Here is a 15,958-nt window from a genome sequence, read left to right on the forward strand (position 1 = left end):
TTTTTTTAAACCAAAATGTTGATTTTTAACCCAAAAATCCAGAAGTAGTAAAAACAAAATAACCTTTATTCAATGTGTTTCAAGTACTACTAGAACTGTGTAAAGTTTAGTTCTGGTGCGACTAAGCTATCAAATGTTACAGGCATATGTATTAACCCTAAACAGTACACCTGGGGTCCGCGCGGACCCCAGCACTATATATTCTGTAATATCTTTTTTCTTTCTAAAGATTTTTTTTCAGAAATTTTAGGTAATTGTCACCCACAAAGTTGTCTCTCAATACAATGCAGAAAATTCCGTTTCTACCATTTATAAAAAAAATTATATCTGATTTTCTTTTGGGGACCGCGCGGACCCCAGCCGGCTTTCGATCATAATGGATACGCTGGCGTTCTTATACATTACCTTATTTCCGTTTTTATATGTTTTTATGCACTCATCGTATGCCTACCAAGTTTTCAGAGAATGGTGTAGTGATAGAATTAAATTTTAATAACTTTGGTGTAATTATGACGTCATATGACGTCAGAGCTAATAATATAGTCCGCCATATTGGATTTTGACCAATGACGTCATCAAATTAGCATATTATATGCATATTAAATGATTTAACTTATATTTAATTATGTCAGATGTTATTAATGTTGGAAAAGAAGTGTAATTTAATATAAACTCTGAAAATTTTTATGTTTTAACCAAAATTACTTCTATTTTCAAATAAACTGCCTGCTAGAAACCCGTTGCCATGGCAACACAAAAAAACATCAACTTACTAGTATTAAACTAATATGAACTTTTTTCCAGAGACATTTTATGAAAGGTCTCCAAATTTGATACTACTAGCGCAAGCCGTTTAGCCGCTATCTGAGATCAAAGTTGGGCCTCAAAAGCCCCTTCAGTCTGAAATGGGTTTAAAAATCGGGTATTTCTTCTTGTCCTCTTTTCTTCACCAAAAAATAGAAAAAGTTCAAAATGTATGATTTTTGTATGTAATGTGGACACAGAGGTTCCCACATCAGTTTGCAAAACAATTGAGCTGGTAGCATGTTGATAATTTCTAAAAATTTGCAAAAAACTGATCTGGGGTCCGCGTGGACCCCAGGTGTACAGATTAATCAGTCCGGGAAGGTGTTCTGTTGAGGGTTAAATACTACTCATAGCTGCCATAGGCTGCCTTAACCCAACCGAGCAGTTAAAACTCAGCTTGATCATTTCAACCATACATTATATTTGTGTGTATAAATGTATACTAATCTAGTAAGAGCCATTGGAAGCTGCTATACTAACCTAATACGTTGTAATTACTAGTAGTTCAAAATTAACACCTTTTTTTCTACTAAAGGCTGCGTATATTTGTAATTATTTTCTGTTGTTTTCAATTAAAACATTAAAAATGTAATGGTTGCTTTTACTTCATTTTTACCATAAAGAAAGGAACCCTTGTAAGAGATTGTGATTGATACTCAAAGGTTACGTTTCGTCTTTATTCTTCATGTCATACTTAAATTTAATTTATGTTGTCTAATCTCTAACTACGTACAGTGTATTACGCATTGTGCTTTGTATTGTTCCGTATTCCGAATAAGCTAAATGGTATAGAATATAACCTTATCAACAACCTGTTTTGTCTAATTTTGTATACTAGAATACGAATTCAGTAAGAAACCTTGAAAGCTATTGACCTAACCTATTGCTTCGTATGTAGTTCAAGACTAGTAACATCTTGTTTTTTTACTAAATGCTCTGTACATTTTTAATACTTTTTTTTTCCATAAACGTATTCAAAACCGGTTGGTGCTTTTTTTTAAATTCGTTTTATTTTCAGAAAGGAGTAAACCCTACAAGTTTTAAACAATACAAAGTGATACTTAGAAATTTTCATTCAAACCATGTTGAAACGAAACAGAACTGTTTAAACACTATCAATCAGCATACGTAGATGGTTAGAATTAACTGTACATAATAGAGCTAGATGGTGCAGTATAGAACTGTTCTGGTAGGTCAGTTGTATAATAGTATATGTAGTAATTGTTTTCAACACATTGTCTAATTTACAAATAATGTTTGGTACGATTCAGTTGAACTAAAAAAAAGGGTTGTTAACTTTATCATTTCCGTCGTCTACGTATCGTGAGTGTGTAATGAGATATGTACTTGAATTGGTTACTTATTACGATGGGCCAGAAATTTCATAAGCATCGTTGAAGGTAGAGGAGTAATTAAATATCCACGTTGGGATCTTCACTATCGCCATTAGTACATTAAACATCTCAATTTAAGCAACTACATAATGTAAACTAATATCTCGTTGTTCCAGGGTAATCTTTTAATATTACTTCTTTTAATATGTATTCAAATTACGCCCTGTCTATGACAATTATTGTCTGATTTTTTTTTTTTGCGTAAGCTATATTACAAAGAAAGTAATAAAATCTCCACATTAAAATAAGCCACATTTAGCCTGGGCAGAGGGGAATGAAAAGTACAACAGAAAGGGTAACAAAAGTTTGGTTTCTTAGATTTTAGGACACCAAAAAATGATTGGTGTACATCATCTACATGACGACAATGACTGGTTGAAGCCCCTGCCACACATTTAGAACATTTAGGAAGCTAGATAAGACTATCTTCGATAGGGGTGTAAGATTGGAGCATGAGATGGTACCCGCTAATCGCCCACAAATTAAAAACTAATTTTTCTGTCGGAAACCTGTCACTACCAGAGGCACTTCTTTGATCGCCTTGCCTCGGTAGTTGACAGCGTTACAGGTATACACTCCTGTGTCCTCCTCCCTCGCTTCTGTCACCACCAGGGTACCGCTGTCCAGTACCTCCATCCGCGGGAACCCAGAATCCACAGCCAGCATGGCTCCTGTTGGTGTTGTCCAGAAAAACTCGGCTTCAGGGCAACCTGAAATCTTACACTTTAACATGGCGGTCTGGCCTTCATGAACGGATGTGTCGCTCCCTCTTGTGTCGATAGAGGGCGCTTCCTCGTGTTGGCAGTCACATGTGAGGTCGGCAAGCGGAACGTCCTGTAGGTCCTTGCCTCGAAGACTTGGAGGGCTGGCGCAGGTCAGAAAAACACGTTCAATAGCACTTTCTTTAAGCCACGTAGCGAAACCCTTCAGTTGGCAGTCACATTTGAACGCATTGTCGAACAGGACAAGGTCTGTCAACTTTGGGAGTTTGTCTACAGCACTGGCTGGGAGGAAGCGCAAAGGTTGTCCGTAAGCTGCAGTCTGTTGAGGTTAGGGAAAGATGTAGCAGAGAAAGTCCCCTCGTCAACCACACGGATATGTCCGAAGGAAATGTCGAAGCCGGTAGCGTTCTTCATCGGTGTTGGAAAGGACTCAGGCCCGAGATAGACGAACGGGTTTTCATACAGAAAGTCTACATAAACCTTAAACACAGGTAGTTTAGCCAGGGCCGTAGACACGTGTGCCATGTTGGTGAAGTTGTTACCAGTTAAGTCAAGGGAAAACAGTTTGTCCAATCCTAGGAAGGTATCAGGATCCATGTAGCTGAGTTGATTAAAGGAGAGATCTAACGAAACTAGCTGAGTCAGACTGTGAAACAGGGATGATGCGATGAAAGTCAGGTTGTTATGATGTAGATAGAGCTCAGTGATGGTCGGTGTGCATTCCAAGGTGTTAGGTGTCATGTCGATGAGTCCATTGTAAGACAGGTCTAAAGTGTCCAGGACGTCCAAGCCACACAGTGCCGTCGGTTCGAAAGTCCCTACCGATTGCAGGTAGCTGATGTTGGATAGAGACAGTTTAGAGAGCCTGTGTTGGAAATAAAATGAATTTATAAATATGCGTCATATACAAGGAATGTTGTTGATTGCGTTGTAAGCTTTAAAAGGTTTTCACATTTGTAAATTGTGTTCGAAGGTTGAAATCGTTGATGGGTCAGACTACCACTTGAATGTCATGATATCTTACCTGGGGATAGCAGAGAATTGTCCAGGACCTAGAGATTCTCGGATAGGGTTATTACCAAGGAACAATGCCTGAAGCTGGTCTGCACCGTGCAGGTTACTGGGGAACATGTGCAGGTTGTTGGAAGCTATGGACAGCTCGGTTACGGAGTTTAGACCTGTAAATGAAATCTTTGAAATCTGGTTTGAATCCAAAAACAGGGCCTGAAGGTTGCCTAGATCTTGGAATGCACCGTCTTCTACTGCATTGATGGCATTGTCGTTAAGGTATAAAGTGCTTAAAGCAGGAAGGGCAACGAACGTTGTATTAAGAATAACAGAAATTTTGTTAGCATACAGATAGATGGTATGGAGTTTAGGAAGGCTATAGAAGATGTTATCAATGTTCGTGATTTTGTTGTTACTCAAATGCACAATGCTTAGGTGCTGTAAGGCATAAAATGCACCAACGTCAATGCTTTCAATGACGTTTTTGCTCAGATCTAATTCCTCAATGTTTGGTATGTCGATGAATACATGATTGTCAAGAGTGACGATGTAGTTATCTAGAAAAGACAATTTGGTCAGCTTCCCAGAACCTTGAAAGATGGGCCCGGAAAGAGACGTGAGATTATTAGAGCTGAGATCCACGGATCTTAGTAGTGGTAGTCTGCCGAATGCTTCCTCTTCAAGATCGACAATGTTGTTGTTAAACAGCTGAATCTGTTCCAATGCCGGATGATCTGTGAACAGGCCACGTGGGATCGTCTCCAGTTTGCTGGCTCTGGCATCGAATTGGGCAAGGCTTTTCAGGTTGCTGAAGAGGCCAGCAGGCAGCTTGGTGAAAGTGTTGTTGTCAAGTCGAATAGACGTCAGTGTCGGTAAGTTGTCAAATGTTCCCGCTTCCACCATTGTAAGGTTTTCATTCCACGCGACTCTTAAAGATGTAAGTTTTGGCATATCAACGAAATCGCCTTGTCGAAGCATGGTTATTTGGGTGTTGCCTGAGGAAAGTGTATGAAACAATAATGATATTGTAATATCTGGCTACAATACTGCAAACATTATAATTGTATACTTTAAGATTAAGTGTCTGTGTTCTATATGGATGATTTAGTCGAATGCCTTCCCTGTTTTTTGTTTTTGTTTTTTGTAAATTGTGTTTAAAGAGTATCAAATTAGAATGAAATATGGCCACTAGTGAACATAGTAAACTGCTTTTGGGTTCATTATTTAAATCGTTCACTTATTGCCGAGCTCAAGGGCTTGAATTTACCCAATAGACGCAGTTGAGTGTGGATTTTTGTGCCAAAATTACCAAGTTTCCCATTTAAAAACACTAGTGTACTTAATAATACTTTAAATTCATACATATTTAAAAACGTTAATATCAGGTAAATATATGTTCAATTAAAAAGTCAATCAGGCCGGTAGGAATTCGTTTAGATTTTTTTTTTCTATTTTGTCACAATATTTTATTTCCTGTAAAATCATATAAATGTACGAGTACGTACTGATCTCCAAGTCGGTCACATTTTTGGGAATGTCCCTTGGAATGGCTGTGATAGTTGGTCCATTGCAAGACACAGAGTAATTGTTGTCAAAGTAGTCACGACAAAAGCAGGACTTTGGACAGGCCTCAGACGGGTTCAGGTGATAAAACAAACACACCAACACTGTGTAATAACACAGCCGCACAGCCTCCATTGTCGTTCTAAAAATAAACACATAGATAGAGATTTCGTATACTCCAGATCTAATATCGTCTGTGTCTGTCTAGAGTTAAAAACCTTTGATCCAACACAAGGTAAATTTTCTTACCTAGCGCTTTTGACCAGTCACTTTGGTTTTACTCAGTAGACTGAGGGTAGTAGCGTGATTTCTGTGAAGCATACAAAATCCCCCAACCAAAAATTTGTAGTAAAATGGCAGACTTATCACTGAGTTTTAGCCATTGCCTTTCTCTCTACACATTGTCTTTGCAATTTATGGGTGAGTTTCGGTCATGTTTAAACAGGCCAGTCTTGAGACTAGCACATGATAGGGGGTAACTTAGGGTCAGTCATTCCAAAATAACCAGGTAAAAGCACCAATGTCCAATATGTATACACCAATTTACCATATGTATATTGGAATTAAACTAGTTATGAAAACCGAATGCATATTACATGTATATAAGAATCAACGAATGGTACCATACGTATTCAAGGCATTTCGTCATTTTTATACCAACCTGATAAAATTATTCACCAAAGAAGGTGTATTGTTCTCGGCGTTAATTTACAAACTCTTCTCGTGATGGCTCCTACGTTATATTTTAACCCTACCTAGACCGGGGTGGGGGGGCTAAAAGTGCCCGCGGCAACTTTGATGTCACCTAGCGTCTGAACGGCTAGCCGTAGAACGGCCAAACTTGGTGACTTTTCCTAGAATATTGTTGGCAACAATTCTCTATCATTGGTATAAGATAATAATATTTTGTGTTGCCATGGCAGCGGGTTTCTGACAGGCATTTTTTGCTAAATTTAGTACTTTTTGTTTCAACAATAGAATTTGGTGGGTTTTATGTCAAGTTACTCATGGTTTCTAATATTAATAACATCCCATATAATTTTATGTAAATTTTATCATTAAATATGCATAATTTATGCTAATTTGATGACGTCATTGGCCAAAATCCAAGATTGCGGACCATATCATTAGAACAGGCATATACAGGTTATTTTCATTAAAATTTCATCAATACTTCCATTTCTTTTTCCAAAAAAGGTTTAAATGAAGGTCTTTAGTATATTTACAATGTATTTTAGGCTTTATCATGAAAAAAAACTATTTTTAAAAATTCAAGATTGATGATCCAAGATGGCGGATATCTTAAATATGCATGACGTCATTTTATGACGTCACCGGTGTTGCTATGGGCAACATAAGACTTAGTGCACCATAATATTCTGTCATAAACACTTTTGGTACAGTTATGTTGAATACCATTTAGTTTTCAGGGAAAAACCTATTTAGACGGTTTTGGCCAATAAAATCACATTAATGACGTCATAATGACGTCATATTACGTCATAACGACATGAAAATTGTAGATATGATAAATTTTTAATAGTACATCATTCTCTGAAAATTTAGTGGTCATACGACATACCGTTCGCGAGTTCTTAGGGGGGGGGTCAAAAGAGCCCCCCCTCCCCCGGAACCTCAATTTCCCATCCAAGCCAGCCTAGCGGGGATACCAATAAGCGGGCAGCATTTCGGCCACACCCACAACCCGCGCTTTAGCAAGATATGGTTGAAAAAGATGTTTATTAACCTTGTTCAAAAGATACATTTGTAAATTGTTTTCTGAAATTCTGTGTCTTTGAATAGTTGGAGCAAAATAACTACCGAGCCGAGTTAAACCATTTCGGTGCTGGGTTTCTGGTCAGTGCTTACGTCGGCCGCGCGGCGTACAACTAACAGTAATAGGCCAAGACTTTGTCTGTGAAAATGTAAGAAAAGGCTGTGCAGTCCTGTCCTGCCGATAACCTTGTTGTCCCGATTAAACTTTGTTACCCAGGCGGTATGATCTCGAAAATATGAGTGGCAGCATCTCGATACCCTTTTTAAAGACAAGGTTTGATTTGCCGATTCCGAGTTTCCAGTGCTGAAGCCGCCGTCACTGGACACCAAGTGTTGACGTAACTTCGGCACTGGAGATCTAGGACGGAACCCGCCTCACCTCTGTATACCGAGTGCTGAGAAAGGAACCCGTTACTTCGGTACTTGCATTATTTTCACCCCAAATACACCAATTCTTACATTGATTATCTGACATTTCCAACTCAGATTACCTGCCGCGCAGTACGGAAGGATGCTGTTCAACCCTATTGTCGAATAGAATCGCCCGCAAAGTGGGCGTGGCCCGGAATGCTGGTCACCCATTGGTCGCCGCTAGGCTATGTGGATGCGAAATTGATGTAGCGCCCCCCCCCCCGGTCCCCCATGTCAAAAAAAGCCCGGTCTAGGCAGGGTTAACATATTCCGCACTTTTGTGGGCATCTCTTCATGGCATGGTGGTAAAATTAGATCTGCGGGTCGCATTTGTAGTATTCTAGTGCTGGTGTCCATTTTTAATTTTAAGAACTATTTCCTTGCCTCAGTAGTTTACAGTGGGACTGGTGTACATTTTGTAGTTGAGAATTCTATAAAATGCAACAACATCCAACCAAAAATCCGTAGTAAGATTGCAGACTTACCGCTTGATTCACACCAACAGCTGTGTATTAACACACTGTCTGTAACGTATGGGTACCGGGTGAACTTTGGTCATATTTGAATAGGCAAGTCTTGAGACTGGCACATGGCAGGAGGTAACAAATGGTCATTAATTAAAAAATTGGCCGGGTAAAAAAAATTCAGTAGTACAGTAATATACATTTCAGCAAGAAAGAATTGGAACCAGATGCATCCACGGCACTTTTATTACTGAAAAAATAGGATGCAAAGACATGTACGGTACTACCAAAGATAATTCACCTGTTAATGCATGAAATCAGACATACAATCGCCCAATATAGTAATGGTAAAATACGTTTAAAACAGTCAGGTGTTAACAGGAGGTTTGGCCCTGGTATTTTGATTGTTGGCTGGAGGTTGGGAGTAGGTCGGGGTATGTGCAGCGTGGCACAGCAATCGATTCGATATTCAAGCACGGGCCTGTACTTTTAAGTATCTTCAAAGAGACTGGATTTTTTTTAGTTGAGTTGTTTAGATTGCTAATCAAACTTTGTGAATTTTCGGCTTTTCTGATATTGTGTTCAAAGAGGTTGGGGGTTTCTTGAAAGTTGATTGCATTTCTTACTACCTTTTTATACAATATGAAATCATCTGCTTTGCGTTTTTTTTTAATTATGAGTCATGTAATGAAATGCCGTAATGAGTCTGCTCTGACAGAAAAACACCAGTCGGTCCGGGTGCGTGTCGGTCTTGTTTTTCTGGTCTGACGGTGTTGACAGTGTTTTCCCTGACAGCATCGTTTTTGTAGCTTAAAATCACCAATAATTTCTGTGGATTTGTGTGGAAAAGTTTTACCTTAACAAGGAACATTTCGGGATCCTGGGAGGAGAGAGGCAGACGGCAGACAAGAAACAAGTAGGTGACGCTCGGCAAAACACCGCGGAGATTTTAACTACTGACTTTATGGAGCCGTATGCAGCGGCGGCCCTCCCTCCGGACTCTGCTTTTAATAGAGACACTGGAATTCCAAGGAATGCAGAGAAAACGCTACCATGTAGGCTGTACCGGAACACAACAGAGCAGAAGGAATCATTCCCACCTAAAGATACGAGTAAAGAAGAGCCTAAAGCAAGATCACATCTGTATGAAGACAAGAAAGACGGCGAGAAATCGTCCCGACCTGTAGGACGTAAAAATGGCCAAGACAAAAAAGGAGGAAAATCCACTGAGACTTTGAAACCGCTGTATTCAGAGAGAACGGAAACGGACAATAAGGCCTACCGGTCAGGGTTCTTTTTGAGGGGAAAACAGCCTGGTGACGTGGCCCAAAATTGGTATGCTGTTCCTAAACGAGCCAGAGGTATGTTGTTTATGTAAATTTTCATACAAAATTTATGTATTTTAAGTTGGGTTGAGAAACCATAAATTCTTGTACAACTAGAGGTAGAGGTATGCTGTTTATGTAAATTTACATATAAAATGTATGTATTTTGAGTTGAGAAAACCATCAATTCTAATACATTGTGTTAATCATATTCTTATTTCATAATAAATATCAAGATGAAACAATAACAAAAATTATAAAATATCTTTATGTTTTAAGATTTTTGACTGACACAACAAAAAGTACAGGTAATTTTGTATGGTTTTAAGACTAAGACTGTGCCACCGCTGTATTCAGAGAGAACGGAAACGGACAATAAGGCCTACCGGTCAGGGTTCCTTTTGAGGGGAAAACAACCTGGTGACGTGACCCAAAATTGGTATGCTGTTCCTAAAAGAGCTAAATGTATGTTCTTTAATATATGTGTAAATTTACATATAAAATTTCTGTATTAACTTTGAGTTGAGGAAACCATCAATTCTAATACATCATGTTGATCATAATCTTATTTCCATAATAAAAATCAAGATGAAACAAAAATTACAAAATCTCTGTATGTTTTAGGGGGGCTGAGGTCGCCGAATCGTTGTTACCATTTGTCAAATACGGTGTTTGAATTCTCTGGCCATTTATAAACTAAAGAATGTAAAGTGATGAAAATGATTGAGGACTCCAGGAAGAAGAGTGATCACTAAATGGGGGTTCCAAAATAAACAAACAATTCGTATTTGAGTCGTTCAATCCATTTGTTTCTTTGCCCAAATAGTTCAAAACTGACAGGAGTCCCTCTGACAGAATTTAATTTTTTTATATAAAGTTTTTGCAATTTGTCTTACAGGCCGTGTTGCTTGATAAGGTTTCGAACGGTAGCCCCCACAAGTGGTCTAATATTTGTTTTCTTTCGTTTAGCCAAGGGTTTTTGTAGTGCCAACAATATGAATGTATATTTTTCAAACGTTGACGTGTGGACTAGCAGTACTGATCAAACCAAACTTTGTTCGTCTTTTTGCGTTTCTTTTTCTTTCTGGGGCATTGTTTTTAGTGACCTCTTTGCCGTCCTGGTATGTCAGTACACCGGGTTAAAAAGATCTTAATTGTCATGATTCAGCCATAGATGGTTAGAAATGGTTCCAAGTTTTCTGCAAACGGGTAAAAACAGTTGCCTATCCATACTGCGCAATCACTGAATCATCCTTAATGAGTTATGGGGGAGTGCCGGAGTCGCGCGGTGAAGGCTGGTTCTTGTCTGTTACTACGTATAGCACCTAGGGTGGGGAAGTGGGGTTATTGCGCTTTCTTCTATTGGCCACTCCCCTTCCTTCTAGGCCACCCTACTTGACCTTGAACTCGCCCTCTCCACGTTCCTCCGTGTTACGGATGAGTTCTCTGAATGCACAGCACGGTGTGGTGCGGCCAGATTTTTATAATGGAGTCAATATAACTTCATTAAGTATTATCCAATGAGAGCGCAGTAAGGCCAAGGATAGTTGCCTATTCATACTGCGCAATCATTGAATCATCCTTAATGAGTTATGGGGCAGTGCCTCCGTCGCTCCGCCTTACCTATGGCCTTGCTATTCCTTCGCTAGGGGGCGTGCTCTTCTCAAACCAAATCCCTAACTTTCCTTGACCCCCCTCTCTAATCCCCATCCTCATCCTCTCCTATCCCTCGCCACTTAAAGCCAAGTTCTGCATCCCCTGCTATGCTATAGACTGAGACAATGAAAACGCTACCAATCAGCAAGGCATTTCACGTTCAACTTTATTGATCAACGGCTTTCGTTCTGGTACCTTTAATATTACGATTCCTTGGTTACCTTCACTACAGTTACTTGGTCTACCCCGTTCTCGTTGTCACCTCTTAATATTCTCCCCTGCTGAAGTTACGACATTAAATATTGAGTTACTCTCAATCAATCATCGAATCTTGGACGACCGCGAGGCTTCCCTAATGGGTAACAAATGAATTACAATTTCCACTACAATCATGTTGTCGGAGCTCTCCTCCTGCCCGCACTTCAGAAGGCTTTCTTTAATCCAATCAGTTCGTTGTTCTCTTCGTACAATTTGACTGCCTCCTGGACCTCCTCTGCCGCTAGCCTAGTGGCTGGACCGCCTGGCTGTGTTACTTTCGTTATCTTCATGTAGTGGGAGGCTGCCTGTTTTGTAAACCATCCGACGTGGCCCATCACTTCGCCTTCCGACGCGCCTGCCATATGAAGGGAGATGGCACATCCCGCTCGACATCCGTGGAGAGTTTCCAGATACCTGCGGAAGGGGTTGTTCACTGCGGCGGATGACGGTTGTTCCACCAGGACCTCACCTTCCCTCGAGGTCGATCGGAACAAGAAACCCCCATCTAGACTTATAGAAAGATACTTACTGATGGCGACGTACCAGTCGATTGCTACGACAGGGCAGGTGGAGGAGTCCCCTGTCTTGTCCAGGGTAAACACGTTCGACCTACCATCCCTGAGAGTCTTTCCCCAGACGTGATTCATGAGCACAGCACCCGACTGCAACCTGCAAACGTCTGAGGTCCGCACTCTCATGAGGTCGGCTATTCGGTCCCCGGAGAAGAACGCTGCCTTAAATATGGCCTGGTCCCTAGCTAACGTGAACAATCTACTTGCGGATTTTTCCTCTTGGATCTTACCTGCGATGTGCTCGCACACTTTGACTATTTTGGACAGGAATACCGGTCTCGCTTGTTGCGGGGTCAGGCCCTGCCCTAACTGCTCTACGGTCACCGATGCTAAGTACTGCTTCACCTCCTTACTAGCTGCGGGGTTGCCCACACCTAACCTCTCGTCCCATTCCCCTCCTCTGCCGTTCTCACTAAAGATGGCCCTCAACTTACCAATGTAGGAATCCACCGTCTTGAACGCCAGTCTTGCCGGGCACTGACAACTCCTCTGCCTTCCTACACACCCTTTCTCATGAACTTTAGTTTCCCTTTTTCATCCTTCCGGATCAAAAACTTAACCACGTCGACCGTTGAGGCGGAGGCGACGTTCTTCGGAGGGGAAAAGGTCGACAGGAAGTCGCTCAACAGTGCCTTTAATGCGCTCTTTTGGGTAGCGTAAGCAGAGCTCGCTTGGGTTCCCTTGATTTGTTCTAACCGTTGATTAATAGCCTCGTGGTCCACGCGGATTCTTTTGGCTCTATCCAGTTGGCTGGGGTCCCTTTTTCGGGCTGCTGCACCTCTGACAAAAGTTATAATCGAAATCATTCGGGTAACCACAATCTGTACAATTAGCTGCCGGGACCCATATTCTGGGTGCTCCGCTAAAGGCAACGCGCGGAGGGGGTTCCCCTCGAACCTGTGCTTGTGCCTGCTTCGTTCTCTTTTGAGGGGACAAACGACAGGTTCAGGTCGACGTTGAGCTTGACCACAAGTTCCCACAGTCTACGCGTAGCTCATGACAGCTCGATGCTTCTGCCTCCTTGGTTCTGCCACGAGGAAATCAAGTTTTGGTTGTCGACTCGGGCGTCTACTCTCTTATTCCTTACCTGATCCTCGATCGCCGCGAGGACTCGCCGAAGTGCTTCCGTTTCTTTGATGGCTATTGTGTCGCCCAACTCTTCTCCTTGCCAATAGTCCCCCCATTGGACCTTCCATTGGTCTGTCGTCATGGATCCTGCCCACCTAAAGCCCGACGCGTCCGAGTACAGTTCGACGACTTCATGCTGCTCTGCCCTCCAAGGTGACCGTACGTGTCCCTCCCACTGGTCCAGAAAGTGCCAGTGCTCGATCTCCTCCCGGACTCTGCCGTCGATTGGGATGTCCGCCTGCCTTCTCTCTGCTATCCTCATGGCATTGAACATCTCCCTGCAATATAAGCGCGTGGCCGGTACTGGCAACCGGAACGACACGATCTTACCTGTCAACTTCTGAAGTATGGAGACCGGTACCAACTCTCTCCCCAGGATGTTCTCTCTGAGGGTGGCAAACGATATCTTCTTCCTTAGAGGTAACCTAAACGCAGCCAAATCCGAGTCTGCCTCTAACCCCAAAAACTCCAAACACTGGGCCGGGTCGAGCTGACATTTGTCTAACTCCAGGAAATACCCTAACGCCACTAAAACGCTACACAAGATAAAGCATGCCGCTTCGGCTGCTTCCAGATCCGGACCGGCTGCCGTGTTCATCTTCTCTACGACCGCGCCCTCATGACCCTCCACCTCCCGCTTTATCAGTTGGCCCGCATGTCTGTCATCTATGTACAGCGATGACGGCACCCCTAAAGCCCGAACCCTGTGCATTGGGACGTTGCCCAGCGTCTAATAGACATAAGCGGAGCATTTCCACCCAAAAAGGAATTGTGGCGGAAACGTACTAGACGCCAGCCCACTGGAAGCCGACCAGGGCTTTACTACCCTCGGAGATTAGGACATGGTCGTACTCGCTCTTATCATCGTGTTTCGTTTGGTAGTGACCTTGTCCGACGTAACGGGTGACGTCTGTTGCGGAATCCAATGAAAATGGGCAATCCTTCATCCACAAGTTTAAGTAGCGAAGGTCTTGGCACAGGCGAGGTTTAGACGGTTCGATGGTGAAGGGCATGACAATATACGGTGTAGGGACTGAACCTACCCTACCCCAGATAGACACCGCTCCCGACGCTATTCTACTCTGGATGGGGTCGGAGATAAACTTAGCGAATGGTCTACAATTGGGGGGGTTGGGGAAATACCTGGGTGGCGGGAAGGCGCTGTTTCGATACGATACCCCTTTATATGTACCTGTGAACGGCCGGATGAAGTCTAACATGGACACCCGATTTTCTACCCAGCTTATAATTATGTAGCCTCCTTCGCAGTCTTGTTGGGCGTGGGCGTAATTTTTTCTCTGAGCGACGCGAGTAATATGCGGCTGCGAGGGACGATTTGCTGCCGAGGGACTTTTGCCACGGAGAGAAGGTTTCCGCGCTCCAACAAGACTGCTTCCAATCGGCGACTAGAAAGGGCTATCAAAAAACACTTAGGAGCGATTGGCATGGATGTGTGAACTTCCCGCAATAAACGCCACCAGTGCAGGGAGGTGTTCACGCCCCGTTGCTCGACGAGCCAAAACTTGTAACTTTTTAGCGGTCGCCGATCAACCCGTCGGTAGAACGCCAACCATTCCCGAAAACCGAGCCCTATCCACTCAACAAAATCCCGCAGTCATTGCTGCTAGGAAAAACAACTTTGAAAAGATCACTACCACAGGAACCCGCAAGCTAAACTGTGATATTGCAGGGGGACGTGGACAGATAAACAAAGTGCCGCCATGTTGTTTAGTGGCGGGTTGATCTCACTGGTCATGGGAGGGTAACGCACCGCTCCGCAGCAAGTTGCGTAATAGAAAGAAAGGCACATTTCACCAGCAAAAATAGTACTGCAAAGTTTGTCTTGGTTTGTTTGCATGGGATGCTTAAATATGCACAGCAATGCCTTTGTTGTAACATTACCAATGGTCACTCTTTCTTTGTTGGAACCTTCGACTACGCAAGCTATAATAAAACCAACCGTTGACAAAGGCGAGCGCGTGTCAGCGTATCTGTGAATTACCCTTGCGCGGACATGTGAATTGGACCTGCGCGAACATGTGAATTGGACCTGCACGAACATGTTAATAGCCTCTATGAAAGGCTGGCTTAATCTGAGGTCCTTTCTAGTCGCCGATTGGAAGCAGTCTTGTTGGAGCGCGGAAACCTTCTCTCCGTGGCAAAAGTCCCTCGGCAGCAAATCGTCCCTCGCGGCCGCATATTACTCGCGTCGCTCAGAGAAAAAATTACGCCCACGCCCAACAAGACTGCGAAGGAGGCTAATAATTATGGCGGAATGATCTCCTTTCCCCAATATTTTCTTCCATTCCCTTGCGTGCTGATGGATCTCCCCTGCCCGGAAAGTGGTAGGGTCCCTAAAGATTAACGAGTCCGCCGACGCTTTTATTCTACCTGCAGAGACCGCTTCTACTGAGGGAGGGACGATGGCTCTACTGTCTCGATTTCTAGTAATCCACCGTATCTTATTTTTTAAGTGTGTCTGATAAGTAGAGTATGGGTCAAATTGGTGTAGATACTCGAAGACCTTGAAATCAGGTGTGCACCATTTTTTCTCCTGAAATACAAAGACATGAGCTTACTTGTGTTGTTTGCACCCTCTTACTTCGGATCAAAATAAAATGGAAGACACCAATGTAATGCTTTGCATCACGTTTAATCTCAGAGTCAATTCCAGTCCAAGTCGCACCAAATCTAACCATAACACAATACATTTGCAGGCATTTCTGAATACAGAGTACTGTTGACATCTTGTCTACATGCTTATACTTGCCCACATATTTATTACATCATTACATAGTTAAATCATAATCTCTTTCTCTCTCTGGTCACCTTCAAGGCATTCAAATAAATAACTTCCTCACATTTGTTTACTAC

The 15,958-nt window shown here is 42.4% G+C and overlaps 1 pseudogene; it reads right to left on the minus strand.

Moving 5' to 3' along the window:
• Positions 1-2,450: 2,450 nt before the first annotated feature.
• On the minus strand, positions 2,451-8,215 carry LOC109467167 (annotated as a pseudogene).
• Positions 8,216-15,958: the final 7,743 nt, after the last annotated feature.

This window comes from Branchiostoma belcheri, unplaced genomic scaffold, assembly GCF_001625305.1.
Source record: "Branchiostoma belcheri isolate BF01 breed outbred unplaced genomic scaffold, Haploidv18h27 scaffold177, whole genome shotgun sequence".
NCBI lineage: Eukaryota > Metazoa > Chordata > Leptocardii > Amphioxiformes > Branchiostomatidae > Branchiostoma > Branchiostoma belcheri.